This window comes from Chiloscyllium plagiosum, chromosome 14 (genome assembly GCF_004010195.1).
Source record: "Chiloscyllium plagiosum isolate BGI_BamShark_2017 chromosome 14, ASM401019v2, whole genome shotgun sequence".
NCBI classification, from domain to species: Eukaryota; Metazoa; Chordata; class Chondrichthyes; order Orectolobiformes; family Hemiscylliidae; genus Chiloscyllium; species Chiloscyllium plagiosum.
Window position 1 is genome coordinate 69,067,133 of NC_057723.1, and position 19,800 is coordinate 69,086,932.

A 19,800-nucleotide genomic window follows, 5' to 3' on the forward strand; every position below is an offset into this window, starting at 1 on the left:
GTACACCCCAGTCCAACACCGGCATCTCCGAATCATGACTCTTAGATACATGTAGACTATCCCATCCTAGTATTTGTAGAGGAGGGAAGGTCTTTCTAGTGACCAGGTCAATTTTTATCTCTTGTCCCACATCACTTTCACTGACAATCTCGTCATTTATCTAATGGGAACTTTCTCACTGCAAAGAACATGAAGATATCATGAGTTTATGACAGATGCTACATAAATGGAAGTTTTTTTTTAACCTTTGATTAATAATGGACATGGTGATAGGTGGATGGTTCTCACTGGTTGATTGGAAAGGTTGGCCAAGGCACTTATTTTGCAGGCGTATTCTGAAAGCTACAAGAGCAGCCCGTACCCAAAATTATGTCTGTGTGACCCCCATATTAGGGCTTGAAAATTGTTGTACCCCATCATTGAGAACAGGGAGAGAGAGTGTGGGGGTGGGGCGTCTGTGAGAAGATGGGTCTGTCTGAGCAGGAGCAGAGTTGTTATAACCTAGCTGGAATTCCGCAGCAGCCTCGGCTCTCTGAGTTCGGGACCCCAAAATATCAATTTGTGAATGTATGAGGGGTGCCAGTCCCACCCCCACATTTGGAAACCCTGTCCAAAAGAGATTTATTGTATCAGACGACTGTGAAGGTTCGGTGCCCGAGTCCACCACAGAAATGAATCGTTCAGATCAGAAAGGTCAGGAATTGACCATGTTGAATTTATTGATCTCAGCTTGTGGTAGGTTCGGGAGATTATCCTGCAATGTTAATCTTCATGTCCCTTAAAAAGGGATGGCCTGATTACACCTGATCACAATCTTTATATGAACATTGGTTGAGGTTGGAATTGGGCTTGGATGAAATATCCTTTGTAGTAGGATTTCTTGCAGACTTTTAGTGTTTAGAATCACGCAAATCAATCGCATGAGCTCCAGAAGGGTGAATGTGTATTCTTTTACTTTATCTGTGAATTAATACCTTCAGGAAGAGGGTGGATGTGAAATAAACTACTTATTCAGATTGTTGACGGTAATCTCACTGAGATCCTTATAGAGAGAGGAGGAGAACTGTCAATTTTCCTGCTCCTCAGATGCTGCCTGACCTGCTGTGCTTTTCCAGCACCATTCTAATCTTGACTCTAAACTCCAGCATCTGCAGTACCCACTTCTGTCTAAAGGAAGGTGCCAGTCAATTTACCATCACTTCCGCTAGGCAATGAGAAATACAACTGAGTTATAAATTTGCTTTGAATTATTTGTTACTATTAATATTGGGGATGTCTTAATGTTATATATACGTACAGCCAATATATCTCATTGAATAAAGCCCTGACAATTGCACCATCTGTTTTGTTCGCTATCCTAATAATTGCAACTATGATAACTGTGTGATAGCTGCGATGAATCACCACAAAATGGGTTTATGAAGACAATGATAAAGCATTTCTGCTGGGAGAGAGAAATCTTCATTTTCAGGGGGAAGAAAGAACAGTACTATTAATGTGTCAGTGATGTTACACAATTATTGATGTATAGAATATCCTTCCTAAGGAGTGTGGCTGACAGTTACACGTGCAATTATAAGGGGCACTCATTTAACAGGACTGTGTAAAGCACATTGTACAAAGCAGTGCTTTTTGTAATGGTGCTGTGTGTGTTTGTATACACATAAAAAAACATATACAGCCATAAACAACCTCAGCCATTGAAGTAGTCACAGCTGTAATGTGGGTAATGCTTAAGGCAGTCATGTGCTAGTCAGCAGATCATCTGTTTATGGTGATATTGGTTGAGTAACACTGGGGACACCTAGTGTATGCTTCTTTGACATAATGTGGAGGATCTTTTCCTTCTCCAGTGTTTGGAAGGGTATGATACCTCCATTTATAACAAATGATGGCACATCCAACAATGCAGCATTCCATCAGTAGCCTCATTTATTGCTAGCTCCTTGATCTGAGTCGAAGAGTGGGGTGCTGGAAAAGCACAGCCAGTCAGGCAGTGTCCAAGGAGTAGGAGAGTCGACGCTTCGAGCATGAGCTCTTCATCAGGACGTTGACTCTCTTGCTCCTCGGACTGGCTGTGCATTACCAACACCACATGTTTTGACTGATCTCCAGCATCTGCAGTCCTCACTTCTTCTGGGCCTGGATCTGAGGCTAGGGTGGAACTAGCTCAGAAACCTCAGAGTCAAGCAATAAAAATGCACTCCGCGGGTCAGTCAGCATTTGCTGGGAGAGTGGGCAAATAGCAATTCACACCAAGATCATCTTGGCAGAATTTCACAGCCCCCAGACTTGGGAGTAAAGCTGTGGGGATTCCCTCTCAGGATTGCTCCCAATGCCATCCCATTGCTGGAACGAAGGGACTGGGAGCCAACCGGTTGCACAACACATGGAAGCAAGTAGCCAGGTGAAATAATTGAGAGATGCAAGTTTGCTAGGGGGTTCGGACCACTTGCCAAGGGCCAGGCTGACCTGCTGCTGGTGGGAGCTATACCAGCTTAATGTAGTTTACAATCCCTACAGTGTGGAAACAGGCTATTTGACCCAACAAGTCCACACTGATCTCCCCCGAAGAGTAACCCACACAGACCCATTCTACCACTATGCTGCATTGCCCCCTGACTAATGCGCCTGTCCCACACATCCCCGAACACTATGGACAATTTCACATGGCCAATTCGCCTAACCTGCACAACGTTGGATTGTGGGAGGAACCAGAGCACCTGGAGGAAACCCACAGACACAGGGAGAATGTGCAAACTCCACACAGACGGTCGCCAGAGGCTGGAATCGAACCCAGGTCCTTGGCGCTGTGAGGCAGCAGTGCTAACCACTGAGCCACCGTGCCTCTCTGTGTCTGCCAGGGGCCCCTTGAGAACAGGGACTTCCCTGTAGCCAATGGAAGGTCACTTCCTTCCCCAGAGTCTTATCCCTCAGCCACCTGGAATATTAAAGTCACTCCCCAAAGGGTCTCTCTACTACTCACATTCTCTGAGCTGCCTCAGCAGTACTTGCTTCTCCTGGGGCGAGGTTACCAAAGGGTCTGAGCTTTGTGACCTCTGGTTCTTCCCAATGTCCTAACAGGGCTTTGGCATGCAAGGAACCAGTCGGGGAGGCTCCACCAATCTGGAAAGGCTGCTGACATGATCTGGCTGCTGGGGAGTGTCAATTCAGAAACCCCACAATAGGATCTCCAATCCTGAGTTGAAATCCGGCCTGATGTGTCAGAACAAGGAACGAAAAATTGCAGGAATGTGGAATTGTGTTTAAAAATCAGATCAGCCATGATGTTATTGAAGGGCACAGCAGGCTGGAAGAACCTGAGTGGCCTACTTTTGCTCATTCTTGATGAAGGGCTTTTGCCCGAAATGTCGATTTTCCTGCTCCTTGGATGTTGCCTGTCCTGCTGTGTTTTTCCAGCACCACTGTAATATTGATTAATCTCCAGAATCTGCAGTACCCACCTCCGCTTACATTTGCTCCTAGTTCATATGTTGATAACATGGTTGAACGGCTAATCCCATACTCCTGCAAGGGAAAAGTAAGTGAAGATCCCTCTGGTTGTCGGTTTGCTCATTGAGCTGGTGGGTTTGTTCTCAGATGTTTCATCACTGTGCTAGGCATCATCATCAGTGAGCCTCCAGTGAAGCATTGGTGTTCTGTCCTGCTTGCTATTTTTGTGTCCTGGTTTGTTGTGGTGGGTGATATTATTTCCAGTTCTGTTTCTGAGATGTCGGTAAATGGGATCCAAATCAATGTGGTTGTTAACAGAGTTCCGGTTTGGATGCCAGGCCTCTAGGAATTCCCACACGTGTCTTGCTGCCGATTGTTATTCAGTGATCACTTCAAACCATCCAATCTGTCCTCTGCTCCTGACAGAGAGTGCAGCGTGTAATGTCACATCAGGACACACGACAGCCCAGCAGTTATGTCCCCCTCCTGGTTCTCTCCAATGGAATAGTTTGTTAAGACTCTCCATCTTGATATACACAGTCAACTGCTGTCTGGGTTTGGTTGGAGAGAGCGATATTCAAGTAAATAAATGCAAACACCGCAGATACCCATTGAGAGGAGAGGTGTAGGGAAGAGAGTGCGGAGAGCTGATACTGAAAGTCTTCAGGTGAAACATTCCTTTCACCAAAAAGAAAGGAAAAGAGAAACTGGAAGTCAACAACAGATCTGTCAGTGTCACAATCAGAAAATCTGAGGTTAATATATTGCATGTTCTGACAAATGCACTAACATCTGAAATGTGAGCCTGTCCTTTCTCTTGGCAGTGCTGATACTATTTTCTGTTCCTCTTTCCAATTTCCTCTCGCACAGTTACAGTGCCTGCTTTAGAACAAGGCGGCCTGTGAGGCCTTGAGATTGAGATAAATTCAATTCTGATAAAGCACTTAATGGGAATGTGTTCAGTTACGTGTGTTTTGGGGGCTGTTGTTTGCAGGGGGAAAAAGGGGAAAGAAAACATTCTTTTGTTGGGGACTTTTTTTTCAGGCACCAAATGATTTGTGATGTACATAAATTAGTGTTGACGGATGCGGCTTAATGGCAGTGACACAAATCAGAAATGGCCCGGCAGATGCTCTGTAGGGGCCTTTATGTCAGAGGTTAATTGTGGCAGGAGGCTCTGATGTCCCTATCTGAATTTATATTGTGTGGGATACTGTGCAAACATTTCCGAAACCAATACTAGGTGATTTCAAGATTTTAAGAAGAGACTAGAGTGTTGTTCTGTTGCCTACTGTTAGTTGGCAAGTTTTTTTGAGTGTGTCGGGAGGAACATTGTATTCTGCGAATGGACTTATAAATAATCTTAGTTTATGTTTGCAAGCAGCACTAAGAGAGTGCTACATTGTCGGAGATACCAGCGTTCAGATGAGCTGTGAAACTGAGACACTACCTTCTCAAGTAGACATGAAAGATCACCTGTCACAACTGGAAGAAGATAAAGGGGTTACTTTCCCCATCTCATGTTCCTCAGCCAGTACTCAACTCAGATTTGTCTGATCATTTATCATATGTCTGTTTCTGGGAATTTGCTGTACACAAATATGCTGCCATTTTTCCCTTAGCATTTCAGTGGCTCGACTTCAAGAAGGGCTCCATTGACTGTAGAATGTACAGGACACCTGGTAATGGGAAAATTGCTTCTCAAAAGCCTTGTGTCTTGTAAAATGGATAGTGTTTTTTTTACACTCGGCACCCATTGTTTCTGTCAAATGCTTTCATGACCACTTTGTCATCATTGAGTTTAGCCAAAATATTTGGCTGTAGAGTGGTGAAGAGAGAGGAGGTGGGTGTTGGCTGGTCAAAGGATCACACCCATGCCTTTGGTCCAGTGCTCACAACCGTGGTCCTTTCAGTGTTCAAGAGGACAGTACCCTGATTGATATTTTTCACCCATTGGTCCAGCCAAACATATTGCCACTCTAACCCTGGTTTGAGTTAATGTGGATGAGAACGGAATCAAAATCTCCTAGAACTATCGTATCATTGAGCAATATAAATAAAACACTGAATTTTTGGGTAGCTAGGTTTTTCTTTATCATTGTAAATAATCTAACCAGATTTGGAATTATATATGGCTTTAATGTGTACCTGTGACAGAACCTAAATGAATTTGACTCCTTTTCTGTTCGACCTCGGGTTATCAGGCACCAATCAAATTCCATAACATCTAAGGCGTATTTCTTTAATTTACAAAGTTGACCAGCGAGGTAAGTTGATCTTCCACCATAGCATTTAAATCAACTTTATCAGTCAGGGAAAGAAATAGAATGAGAAAGCGAGGACTGGAGATCAGAGTCAAAACGTGCGGTGCTGGAAACGTACAGCAGGTCAGGCAGCATCCGAGGAGCAGGAGAATCGACGTTTTCAGCATAAACTTATGCTCGAAATGTCAACTCTCCTGCTCCTCGGATGCTGCCTGACCTGCTGTGTGTTTCCAGCACCACACCTTTTGACAGGGAAAGAAAAAGTCAGCCAAAGTTTTTTTGCTGCTAATTATAATCCCACTGCTTCCAGAAATCTGATATTTTAGTCAATTAATGTAATATTATCAAAATACATATATTCAATAACATAACATGTTACCCGTGATGGACCTCTGAAGGGAGGCTGTATCAGCTTGAGTTATTTTCTTTGGAGCTGAGATTGAGATGTCAGAGTTTATTAGGGGCATGGAGAGATTGGAGAGAAAGCAGATGTTCCCCTTAGCTGAAGGGTGAATAACAAGGGGGTGGTCATTTTAAGATGAAAGGTTTAGAAGGGATTTGAGGAATTATTTTTTCACCCAGAGTGTGGTGGGGGTGTGGAATGCCGTTGCCTGGAAAGGCAATCGAGGCATGAAACTTCACAAGTTTTTACAAAGTACTTGAATGAGCGCTTGAACTGTCATAACATTCGAGGCTATGGGCCAAGTGGGTCAAGTATAGAATTAGATAAACACAAAGGACTTTGGACGCTGGAAATCTCCAGCGTGTGCTGGAGAGAACATCGTAGGTCTGGCAACATCTGTTTTGTTCTGAACAGATGCTGCCAGAGTTTTTCCAGCACACTCTGCTTTTGTTAGTGTAGATTTGGAGCAGTTTTAGTCAGTGCTGACACAATGGGTCGAAGGGCCTCATCTGTATGGTGTTGATTCTATGATATAATCAGGCTTGGCCATGATACCTTCTACTGTTAAATGACCTGTTGGTTATTTCAACTATCAGTTGGAGTGTTGAGGTTGTTTAAGGTGTTGTATGTTTTATATCCATAGATGATACTGGTAGCTGTGTGTTGAAACTTAATTTACAAGACTTCTATACAGTACTCTGCCTATTCTAGCTGAATCAACTGCTTTGTTTATTTCTCTCTGAGTCTACACCTAGGCTTAACACATCATGCACGGTAAACATCAATAGTAAACAGACTCAGGTAATTAAACACACAAAATTGAACACTCCACAGAGAATGTAACATTTGTGATCCCAGATCCCCTCAGAGGCAAATGAGCAAATTCCTGGATTTTATAAATAGGGACGTGGAGGCTAACAGCAATGATATCGTGGCAAATCAGTATTAAACACAGGCTCAGCATCAGTTGGAGTATTGGTGTTTGGAGTGGCACAATGGCTCAGTGGTTAGTGCTGCTGCCTCACAGTGCCAGAGACCTTGGTTCGATTGTAACCTTGGGTGACTGTCTGTGTGGAGGTTATATGGTCTCCCCATGTCTCCGTGGGTTTCCTCATTCAATCCAAAGATGTGCAGGTTAGGTGGATTAGCCAGGGGAAATGCAGGGTTACAGGGACACGGCTGGGGAGTGGGTCTGGCTGGGCCGCCTTTGAGGGTCAGTGTGGACTTGATGGGCCAAATGACCTGCTTCCACACTGTAGGGATTCTATGATTGCACCCAGCATGGGGCACGCTTTAAAAATGTTGTGAATATATGAGAGGGGCCCAGAAAAGACGAATGGAAATGGTTCCTGGTCTGAGTAACTTTGGTTACATGGATAAGTCAGAGGAGCTTGGACTATTCTCTTTCCAGCAAAGAAAGTGGTGCAAAGTGCACAAAAGCGAGAAATAATCTGGAAAAAATAGGTGGGGGATACTGTTTCCATTGGTGAAAGGATCAAGTACAAGAAAGGCAGCAATGGTAATATGAGGGAAGTTTGTTCATGAGATATACACTTAATGGTAAGGTCCTAGAGAGTGTTGCTGAACAAAGAGACCTTGGAGTGCCGGTTCAGAGCTCCTTGAAAGTGGAGTCGCAGGTAGATAGGATAGTGAAGAAGACTTTTGATATACTTTCCTTTATTGGTCAGAGAATTGAGTATAGCAGTTGGGAGGTCATGTTGCGGCTGTACAGGATGTTGATTAGGCCACTTTTGGAATATTGCATGCAATTCTGGTCTCCTTCCTATCAGAAAGATGTTGTGAAACTTGAAAGGCTTCAGAAAAGATTTACAAGGATAACTTTTTCACACAGAGGGTGGTACATGTATGGAATGAACTGCCAGAGGAAGTGGCAGAGGCTAGTATAATTGCAACATTTAAAAGGCATCTGGAAGGGATTGGAGGGATATGGGCCAGGTACTGGCAGGTGGGACTAGATTGGGTTGGGATATCTGGATGAGTTGGACCGAACGGTTTGTTTCCGTGCTGTACATCTCTATGACTCTAAATGAATGACTAGGATCTGGTTTGTGAGGTTAGTGAAAGTAGAGTCAATCTTTCAAAAGGAGAGAAGGGATTAGATAATTAAACAAAGAGAAGCAGATTGCAGAGCTGATCGGGAGAAGGGGCTGGTCAGGTGATCACATATGCATAGAGCTGGCAGAAACACAATGGGCCCAATGGCTTTCTTCTGCGTTGGAAACATTCTGTGATTTTCGATAAATGAGCGATTTAGACAGTAATAATAAACAAAAAAAGAACTCCGAAAGTGTGGAAATGCCCTGAGCGAGAGGAGATATATTGTTTTTTTTTCTTGATGGCCACGCCTGCACTCGCTCGACTCCAGAAAACCTGGTGCACTTTAAAGTGATCCATCTCCGGAGTAGGTTAGAAATTGATCAATCTTTATAAAAGGGTCTAGGCCGAAAGTGTGAGAGGATGCAGCCAATTGACTTGGAAAATAAAACTAGAAGAGGGGGATGGTGAAAGAATTACAAAAAAAAACCCACACATTTATATTGGAGTGGAATAACAGTGCGCTTGGCTACTACAGTAATGCAGAGGATAGAAACAGTGAAATAAGGGAATTTGTTGATTTCTCAAGTGTAGAGCATGGAGGTGCTGTGCGACAGCCTGTGTCGTGATTGTTTTTTTAAAAGCTGTTTGTTTCGGGGTCTGAGTGACAGATGCTATTGATTTTCCTTAGTGCTGTGCCGTCATCAGTTCTGAACAGCACAGCCGGCCATATGCTGAGGTCAGGATGAAGCAGGGGTTCAGTCAGGCAGGTACCACCAAGACCTGTCTGAGAGGCGGCTGAAGGAAAATCAATCATGCCATAAGTGGGAAGCGTCAGTGCGCTCTCTTTCCCCCCTGTATGACGGCGGTCCATCAGGGGCTGTCGGAATCAGGCTGAACACTCCAGATCGGGAGAACTGTCAAATTGGACTGAACCCACCAGAGCTCGATCCTTGCTCCTCTCTCTCTCTCTGTGCGGGCTCGGTGACTGTGCACAGTCCAGTTTACTGGCAGAAGCGGTCATGTACGAGTCAGATGAGGTCGAGCATTTTCACCAGAATGTCGCCAGGCATGTGTGGGTATTGGGGGGGGAAGAGGGGGATTTAAGCAAATACACTAATTGGAGCAGGAAGACTTAAAATGGACACACCGTTATTCTTAAGGCCAGTAAAATATCCCAAGAATGTCACACTCAAACACTAGTTTGTAATGTGTGGTTAACTTTTAACGTGCCTTTGACAATCCCAATTATTGCCACTTGAATGTTTTTTTATTTAAACAGTTAGTGTTAATGATGATATCGGAGCACTTGATGAATAATTCCTGAACCTGACTGTGTGTAATAGCTGGGACATCAGAAATACAGTTACCATTGCAGGAAGTGAGGTTACACTGCAGTCAGTAATTCCTAGATTTATATCTTTACATATAATCCGCTTTCTCCTAATGTCAGACTGAGTAACCCCTCTCCCCCAGCATCCTGCGTTACTGACTGTATCTCTATTGACATTAATCCAGCTCCCTTACACTGTCACTCAGTAACCCCTGGTCCTCCTCACCCCACCCCCCACCCCGCATCCTGCCTTACTGATTGTATCTCTATTGACTTTAATCCAGTTCCCTTATATCGTCATTCAGTAAACCCCTCTCCCCCAGCATTCTGTTACTGAATGTATCTCTACTGATATTAATCTGGCTCCCTCAAACTGTCACTCAGTAACCCCTCTTTCCCCGTATCTCGATTGACGTTAATCCAGTTCCCTTACACTGTCACTCAGTAAACCCCTCTCCTCCCAGCATCTAGTGGTACTGAATGTATCTATACTGATGTTAATCTGGCTCACTCACATTGTCACTCAGTAATTTCTCTCCCACCCCCAACATCCTTAGTTACTGACTGTATTAATGTTAATCCAGCTCCCTCACACTATCACTTAGTAGTCCTCCCCCCCCCCCCAAGCATCCTGTGTTAGTGACTGCATCTCAATTCATTACTGGCTGGCCAGCATTTATTACCTACCACTAGTTGTTCTTGAATAGGTGGTGGTGAGCTGTCTTCTTGAACTGTTGTAGCCCATGTACTGTATGTTGATCCACAGGACTGTCTGGGAGGGAATGTACTAACTGTATCTCTTGTTATGAATCCAGCTCTCTCACACTGTCACTCAAGAACTCCTTTCCCCAGCATCCTGTGCTACTGACTATTTCTATTGCTATGATTTTAGCTCCCCCTTAATCACTCAGGACCCCCTCTCAGATAATCACAAGTCTCTTAAACAATAAGATTTATGGAACAAAAACAAAAAAAGATAATTGTTTCACATTAAGTATACTTTGAGACCAAATTCCAGATGGTACCAATTAAGACACTTTTTTCTGGGTGTATTTCCAAGAGGATGCAGTATTTGGTTCAGGAAGTGTACAGTTGTAAGATTAAGTGCGTGTCTGTTGACATGCTGCAAAACAGAATGATACAATCCTAACTAATTAATATTTCCAAACGTGACATTGTTTTTTTTTTAAACCTCAGCACTATCAACTGGAAGGAGAGAAGGGACAAAGAGAACAATTTGTTATCTGCAGTCTTTAATGAGTTGAATAATTTGGAGCTCATGTATTTTTTTAATCCTGTTAATTTTCCCATTAGTAAATGCCTGATGGCGAGAGTACACTGCCTTGTTCCGTACAAACTGGAATAGAACAGATCTGGGAGCTGGCTGAAAAATGTACACTCAAAACCAGTGAGAGACGGGGGCAGGGGTACTGATATCCATCCTGGCGAGTGAGCACGGAAGAAACAATAGCAGTTCTTTTCCAGCGACTGAAGAGAAATTGGTGTCAAATGTGACCGTGTAGCTGTTTCGCCCAATCACCGTGAACTTCCAAGTTTCATCCGTCACTCTGAGATTCCTTTTCCTTCCCAATTTCCCACCCTCGTTCCTCTCTTCTGAAGGCACCAAACTTCAGTGGGATAGAAGAGGCACGGTTGAAACTTTATTGCTGGAACAGCACAGCAGGTCAGGGCCTGTGCCCGAAACGTCGAATCTCCTGTTCCCTGGATGCTGCCTGACCTGCTGTGCTGTTCCAGCAATAAAGTTTCAACTTTGATCTCCAGCATCTGCAGACCTCACTTTCTCCTAGAAGAGGCACGGACATAGTGTGTGAGACGGGACAGTGGTTCGGTTAGCGGGCTGTGGGCTTCATGCTTTTGTGAGAATTTCTCCATTCTGTCTAAATTTCGGCTGTTGCTATTATACAGGAACAATTATTGGGATCTCTCTGGAATTGTGTACTTAGGGACTGGCTTTGGCAGCGAGCCAGACACCTTCCACATTTGATTCCCAACTGATGCTCCTCTTATTTTGGAACGGGTGTATCTACCAATTCACCCCTAGCCTTCAGGAGGTAATGAGTGGGGTAGCGGGGAGAAATATATTACCATCATTCTGCTGCAGGGTGACATCATTTTGGGTTTGTCTATTTGTAAGGGGATCGGATCAAGTTGGGATGTGATTTCTCTCACCAATTGCCAGTGATCAATACTCACCTGCCATTCCTCTGACCCTAGAGCAAAGTCCCTTTTGCACAGTTTACGAAGATAATCTGGACACGTGGAATTACTGCGTCATCAGGAGAGGAGGACATTTGATAGCAAGTGAAACCATAGCAAGAAATAAGGGTAGAGAGAAGGATAATTCACCTAAACATACATAAAGCCATAATTATTTGTCACCTACTTGCTTTCTGTCAATCACAGCATAATTAATATGCTTCCAGCTATAAGAACTTTGAACCCAGATAAATTCCTGTCAGGGATGCAAGTTGAAAATCACCCATGGCCACACTGGGAGCCACAGTCAAGTGTCTCTGTGGGCATTGGCGTTTGCAAATATGTTTAAACTTTTCTGTCAAAATAAGGAGACAAAAAAAAAACCCAAAAACATTTGCGTTGATATTTCCAACAAGTTGAACTTGGAGTCTGGGGTTAGCTAAGGTGAGAGAAGATGTAGCATGTGGTGACACTACTGTCACATCCTTATTGCCTTCCCAGAATCAGAAGCTAAACTGTAATCATTGTCACTAACAGCCCAAAATTGTACTTAACTTTGAAGAGTCAAATAGTACATCACTGTCCAGCACATATACTCTGCCCAATTTTACTATCTACAGAGGGTCATGATGAGTGATCAGTCTGTTACTGCCTGCTTTTGGTGTGGCTCATTCATATCCTTTGTGTTTTCATTATAAATATGAGTGAGGTAGAAGACGAGATGTTTTACCCCTGGTAATTTTGTATTTAGTTTGGAATACCTCTCACAATTTCAGTACTCAGAATGAGTAATAAGATGGAGTACTTGGGTCCCTCCAAGTCGCACACATACCTCACCTGGATGTACATCCCTCTTTTTTAAAAATCATGGCTGTAACCTTCTCATCCGACAGCACTGGGTGAATCTTCACTGCACGGTCAGACTTCTGCTTTTGAAGAAAGCTTGTGCCATCTTCCCAACAGCTACTAGGGACAGGGCAATAAATGGCACTCAAAACTCGGCCCAGAGGCATCAGTAGGAAAGGACAGACGATGGCTGAATTCTTTTTTACGAATTAGCTGGCAATGCCGATTTCACTAAGAATGCAATACTCACATTGAAACATATCAGGGTCACTTTGCACACTCTTGACAGTAAAGTAAGGTTAGAGTCATATAGTTTTTACGGTATGGAAATAACCCCTTCATCCATTGTGTTAGCACCTGGTCATCAAGCATCTAAAGAGAGTTGGAGCTGATCTTGCATATTTTATTATATTGTCATTTTAGGGTCATGCATTCTGTCCTGATATTATTCTGTGTCTGCATTTAAAACGCAAGCAGACGGTGCTGTGGTAATGCCTCCTGTAGGAGAAGGATATAATTACAGCATGAGAGGTTTCCATGGGCCGTTCCCATTAAAAATGCAGAAAAAGAAACTTGAACAAAAAGGATAAGGTAACATTTATATGCCTAAATAAAATTCATTGACAAATGGGAATAGATACCTTCAAAGTACAAAGTTGAGAAAAGTACCCTTCTCAGCAATGGTTGAACCTCGAGGCAGATTGTGGGGAAACGCCTTATTCATCTGTTTGGAATCCTGGCTGCTAAATGCAGAGAGAACAATTTTGTAAACACCCACTGACAAATCAAATTACAAAAAGTTTTTTTTTAAATTAAAATGACTAATTGCCAGAAGAGTTTGGAAACCCCAGGGTCCTTAAAAAAAAAGCTAATTGGATATTTTGTTCCTTTTTCCTTCAGAGATAAACAAGCTGTTTCGCTCCTTCAAAAAAAATTTAAAAATATTTTTTATTAAATCCTGCACAAGTATTTGTTACCTCATAATTTTCCCCAGGTGACTTGTGTCGCCATGGTAATTTCCGGCCTTAATGAGGGGACCTAATTAGTAAAAGACTCGCTGATTGGTTTGCTGGTTTAATTAACACAGGTGATGCTAATTAATTCCTAGGAAACCAACAGTTCGTGGAAAATAAGCGAAGCTTTGCAATATTGCCTATTGGACCATGACGTTTGGAAGGAATATTTTGAAGGGTTTATAATGTGTTTTTGGTGGGTCACACAAGTCTCTGTTTGCATAACAGAAAATGAGTGTTTCCTGTGCTTCGATTGGATTCTTCCCATAGCTAGCCCACCTTGGGTTTATTTTTACATCCACACTTGCCTGGGAGATTTCGAATCTGCCAACATCCCCTCCAGCTTGGTCGGGGGGGGAAAGGAGAAAAAAAAACAACAAACAAATCTTTTTCTTTTGTGAAAAGTGAAGGTTTTATTCCAATTGCAGGCTGGCCCAGAGTTTGCAAAGAATAAGGAAATACTTGTATTTGTGCGGCACTTGAGGTGTGCTTCACAGCCAGTGGATCATTTCTGAAGCACATGCCCCCCTGCTGCTGTTTCAGTGATTGTGGCAACCACTTTGTGCACAGCAAGGTCCCACACACGGTAATGAGGTCGTGAGCAGTTGACACGTGTTTGGCAGTATCGATCAAGTAGCTAAAAAGAATTCGGCCTTAGTCTCTCCGCAGCTTTTCCCCTATCCAATTGATTCCTTTTGGCCAGGTTTGGAGTGGTGTTGGACTCAGTTGTGATGCCCGTTGTAGTCAAATAGCCTGTTGACTCTGACTGCTTTGGCTCTCGTGTAGAAAATGGTCACTTGGGCAAAATAGCACATGCTGGCCCCTATTAACTCAGTGTTCTTAACAATGTTGATATTGCCATTATGTTTTCTTGACTCCCTCATGGGATATGGGCATCGCTGGCTGGGTGCCAGCATGTATTGGTCATTGCCCTGGAGAGCCAGTGGTTAGCTGCCTTCTCGATCCATTTGGTTTAAGTCCATCCATGGGGAGCGAGGGGGAGGACAGTTTCGGGAGGGAGATACAAGATTTTGACCCTTGCATTTTTTGCTATCCTTATCTTCCATCGTCACTTATTGCTACAACTATTGGCTACTCGATGTAGATCAGGAGTGGGGAAAGCTGTCTTGTTGCCAGCACTAGTACCTGGCATAATTCCCCTGCCCAACTTTCAGTGTTGACCAGTTGTTGTAATGAGCAGGCCATGTATGACCTTAGACTGCTGGTAATCACAACTATCACGCATTAGCAGATGACTTGATTGATTGTAAACATCTTTTATTGGCTGCCAGCCTTTCACAGAGTACTACAGCAATCTACAAGTGATGACAGTTGGGAGAAAGCTGTTTGGACACCGCTTATTGTGAAGGAAAAATGTCTGGTACTGTCAGTGACTTGACTGTGTTTGCTCGATCACATATTAAGCTGCCATTCATCTTACAGTTTTATAAGATGTGGAAGTAGAAGTAGGCCATTCAGCCCATTGATTCTGCTCTGCCATTCAATTAGATCATGGTTGATCCACTTTCCTATCCTTTCCCAGTCACCTTGTTTCCCTCACTGATTAAAAACCTGTCTATCTCAGCCTTGAATGTACTCAACAGCCCTCTGCGATAACAAACTCGACAGATTCACTACCCTCTGAGAGAAAAAATTCCTCCTCATCCATGTGTTAAATGGATGACCCTTTCATAGAATCCTTCCAGTGTGGAAGCAGGCCATTCCACCCATTGAGTCCATAGAGGCTGGAATCGAACCCAGGTCCCTGATGCTGAGCAGCAGTAATACTAACTGCTGAGCCACTGTGCCACTTAACTCTTGAGTCCAAGATTCTCCTATGAGGGGAAAACAACATTTTTATATATATGCTACCAAGTGCCCTGCGAATCATGTATATTTCAATAAGGCCATGTTCTCATTCTTATAAATTCTAGTGAGAACATGGCCAACCTACTCAATCTCTTTTCAGAAGACAATTCCGCCTTTCCTGGTATTAGCCTAGTGAACGTTCTTGGGACTGCCTCCAATATCAATGTATCTTCTTTAGATAAGACACATATCTTCTTAAAGATGGGATCTCCCCAAATTTCTCATTTCTCACATCCATTCTAGTGTTAAATTGTTAGGTGTCAGGGGTGGGATTTATTGTTGAAGGAAGAGAAGCAGTTACCATTGCCTGAATGAACAGACCATTACATTACTTGCATTCCCCATATTTGAAATGGCAACTGTTACCTTTCACTCTCCGATGTTCTCCTTCATTTCTCGTTCCTTCCCCGACCACATTGACTCCCTCAGCTGGGAACTTCCTTATTCACTTGTATCTTTCTGCTCCCTCCATCAAGTGGTGGTGTTTGCAACCAGAATGCCAGCGGGCCATTCGAGAAGGAAGGTTAACACAGCCCAACTTGTTCCTGTTACCACTTGACGTTGACACACCGGCAGGTGAGATAATCCAGGCTTTGTTTCTGCCCACTTAATACAGCAATGACACTATTACAAACACAGCCCCAGCTTCTAGTTTGGCTTTTAGGAGCCCACAACTACATTGGCTTTGATAGAATTGTAAACTCCGGCATCTTAGGGAGCCAGTTCTATCACTTATAGGGAACCTGTGCAAGGCAGCTGGAGTCCTGCTATGATGCCTGTTCTAAGAAGGCTGAATGAGCAAGGTGCCTTATGAAACACATTTGGAAACATTTAAATTCACTGCGAGTTGGTGTAGAGAACAGATCCACATCAGAATAGATGGTCTGTCGATCCTTTCAGTAACATGGAACATGTTGATTGAGAAAGTACTATTTCCATTGCAAGCCACTGATCTCATTAATATTTTACAGCCTTCTCTTCAGCCTATTGTCAAAGGTTGAAACTCTCAAGACAACAGTTGCATATGGGGATATTACATCATTTGGGAGGCTTCATTCTGAAAGCTACTTTGGTAGCTTTCATCAGACTAACCAGCAAGATTTTGATTGGTTAACTCTACGGAGACTCCAACATTGACTGGGGTGCCTATACAAATTGTTACTGCTTCAGTGTGTCTACTACAGTAGAGAGGATAAAAACTTCATCCATAATCCCAAATTTCTGATCAACCTCCAAAGACTGCTGCTGGTAAAGTGCATATACTGTGTCTCCAGCCCGGAATGAATCCACTCAGGATGTGAATGAACAGGCTGCCCAATATCTAGATGAGTGGATCTTTGGCTGAGATGTTGAAGAGAGCTCATTACTCAGGAATCATATCATACAAACAATTGAAGATGGGAACAGAAAATTCCCAAATGTAAAACTTATTGGAATATTTTCATGCTTGATACATATGTCGGTTCCTGTGACTTCAGACAGTTGTATATTCTTTGAGTTATGTTGGTGTTTAAGTTGAGTGAGTTTGATTTATCCTGCTGTGCGAATTGTTCTTTTTCATCCACTGAAACAACCTCTTTACCCACAGCTACTTCACTCTTTATGGTCTCATTCCCTTTCCTGTTTTGTGTCTTTGTGTTTGTCACCATCGCTTGGCACTGTCTGTTTGCTGTCACACTCTCTGTCTCTCTCTATTCCTTCTCTGTGCGTGAATTTCAGTTTTTGATTCCTTTTCCTTTCTCCTTATCTCTTGACTTTTCCATTGTCTTACAATCAATATTTTTAAAAACTTGGTCTAACCCTTAATCCATCAACATTTCTTAAGTGTGCTTTTCAGATGCTTCATTATATTTCCTATATGCTTCAGTTTGCTGTTTATATAGTTTGTATATTAAAGGAAGATAATCTTGTATTTTGATTGTGTTTTTCTGTATGTCAAGACTTCTAATAGAACTGTACAACCATAGAAGTACCTCTGAAGTTCAGACATTTTGTAATGTAGAAAATATAGTAGCTAATTTGTACACATCAAGTTTGTTCAACAAATAGCAATGTGACATCCAGGTAATCTGTTCGAGTGATGTTGGTTGAGGTTTGTTGGTATAGCTGGACACCAGAGTCAGTCATGGTTCAGTTGGTAGTATTTCTGTTTGAGTCAGAAGATGTGTGAGCTTAAGTCACACTGTAGGACCTGAGCACAGAATCAAAGCTAACATTCCATTGCAGTGCTGTCAGAGGTACGTCTTTGAGCTGTAGTATTAAACCTTTAGGTCTTATTGGCCCTTTGAGGTAGACGCAAATGTTTGAAGAAGAGAGGGGAATTTTTCCTAGAATCCTGCCCAGTCATTATCCCTCAATCAACATCTTAAACCAGACTATCTGGGCCATTGTTACATCAGGAGTTTATGTACAAATTGGTTGCTGGATTATGACATTATGGTAGTGAAATTAATTTGAAAGTATTCATTGCCAGTGAAGTGCTTTGAGATGTCCTGAGATCATGAAAGGCAATGGATAAAATCAACATTTTCTTTCTCCTGGCCAGCTATTTGTTGCCTGCCTTCTTCAAAACAGTAGAATGAGATCTTTCTCATTCAAATCCAGTGAGGATTTTGTTTTGCACTTTAGAATGTGATATTAAACTAGAGCTCAAAACTAGACCTCTGGTGTGAAACATAAACCATCAGTTGCAGTGACAAGGGTGGTATCCACTAAACTATGGTTGACCTATTGGAACATCACTGTTTTTGCACTAAAATTCAACCTATGTCTTATCCCAGAACCCACTTTCTCTTGCCTCCTCCTCATAATTTGATCAGGAGGTTCAGTTCCCCATACATTGCCAGTCCTCCTCTTTAAATGGTGATTCTTTTGCATGTGAGTGTTGTTGAGCTAACCATTTTGTCTGGGGGAGCATTGGGTTCATCACAGGCAAGTCCTACCCTTTCCTGATTGGGTGCACATTAGGTCATGTAGAAAAGTAATTGGGACCTCCCAACTGATTATATTTTCAGCCTATACTGTTGGCATTGATATCCGTCCATCATCACACCCCTGGCCAATAACTCCTGAAACAGCAAAGATTAACTGACTAGTTACAAAAGAGAGTTTTGCTGGTGTTTGAACAGGAGTCTGCCTACACTGATATTGTAACAACATTGCAATGCAACTGAGCAAGAAGCAATATATGTTGACAGTGATTCTAGTGTGCTCAGATTTGGGTGATCCAAACCAAACTACACTCTCCATCCAAACATACCCCCACCGCAGTCATCTTGTTAGCACCTTATGCCCAGCCAAAGAGCAAAAACTCAGAATGAACGTTCCTGCCTTTTCCTGATGGCTAAATGATGCTCATGATGTTGGCCTGCAGCTTGAAGTGAGCTCATTTGTCCGAACAGCTGCAAGCAGTTCACACTGACCTGTACCAGACCTCCTCGGCGCATACTTCAAACTCGAATCTTCAGCATAACTCATTTCTCGCAAAGTCGCTGCAACCTTACAGCAAGGAACGTATGGCCGGTTGACCACCCAGATACTGGTCAACATGCAAGGTCTTCAAAAAATCAAGTCAAATTCCAAAAGAAGTTGGAGCAAACAATAGTCTGTGCTATTGTGAATAGTCTGTATCATGGACACAAAGGTTTGTATGTTAAGGGTGCAGAACATGTTCTACTTCTGAAGAAAAAAGGACCTTTTGCATTTACATTATGTATCTTCTGTACATTCTTAACCTCTTTGAACCTAAAGAATTAATTTTGAGATGCAGTCACTGTTAATGTTGTTTTCTAGTTTAGAGCACCAAATTCTGTATTGCAGCTGATTGCCGAGGATACATTAAAGGCGGTTACATAATATGGTGCCATCTGATTCAGTTGTACATGCAGCACACAGCATGGATCTGAATGATATTAAATGTGAAGGTTTGAAGTTCTGTTTTGGTGTTGTCCTTGTTTAGCAGGAATGGGTTTGGAACAGAGCAATGGGCCTGTGTACCTTGCTGAGCCAAGGTAGGGGTTCTCACTTAGGGTCAGCACCCAGTGTCTCCGCTAAATGTGAGCTGAATCAGTTAACTAACAAATTCACACACCTGGACTTGCCGCTGTGGGTCCACTGCTTGTCATGGAATGCTAGTCGATCAGGAGCCTGGCCTTTAGATTGTTATCCCATTCCTTTTATCTGGATTCCTATTGACAGTTCAGTCAAAGAATCCAGGCCAGTAGTTATGAAGTAAATGTGTTCAATTATGTAAATGCTGATTCTTTTTAATAAAAGAAAGAGCTGAAACCCATTTATGAGTCGTGTTGAGGGTATCTGAAAATGTATGGCATTGGGCATGTTAACTGG

The 19,800-nt window shown here is 42.9% G+C and overlaps 1 protein-coding gene and 1 long non-coding RNA gene across 6 annotated transcripts in view; one reads left to right on the forward strand and one right to left on the reverse strand.

Moving 5' to 3' along the window:
• ebf1a (EBF transcription factor 1a) overlaps positions 1-19,800 on the forward strand; it is a 468,187-nt gene that overhangs the window by 109,425 nt on the left and 338,962 nt on the right. The gene's annotated exons all lie outside the window — the stretch shown is intronic.
• Positions 12,922-13,561, reverse strand: LOC122556792. 2 transcript variants are annotated; one of them, XR_006313663.1, is made up of 3 exons: positions 13,549-13,561; positions 13,213-13,311; positions 12,922-13,069 (listed from the first exon to the last, which is right to left on the reverse strand). It is a non-coding gene; the product is annotated as an uncharacterized LOC122556792 (long non-coding RNA). The 2 variants fall into 2 exon arrangements; XR_006313662.1 differs by having other exon boundaries at positions 13,213-13,314.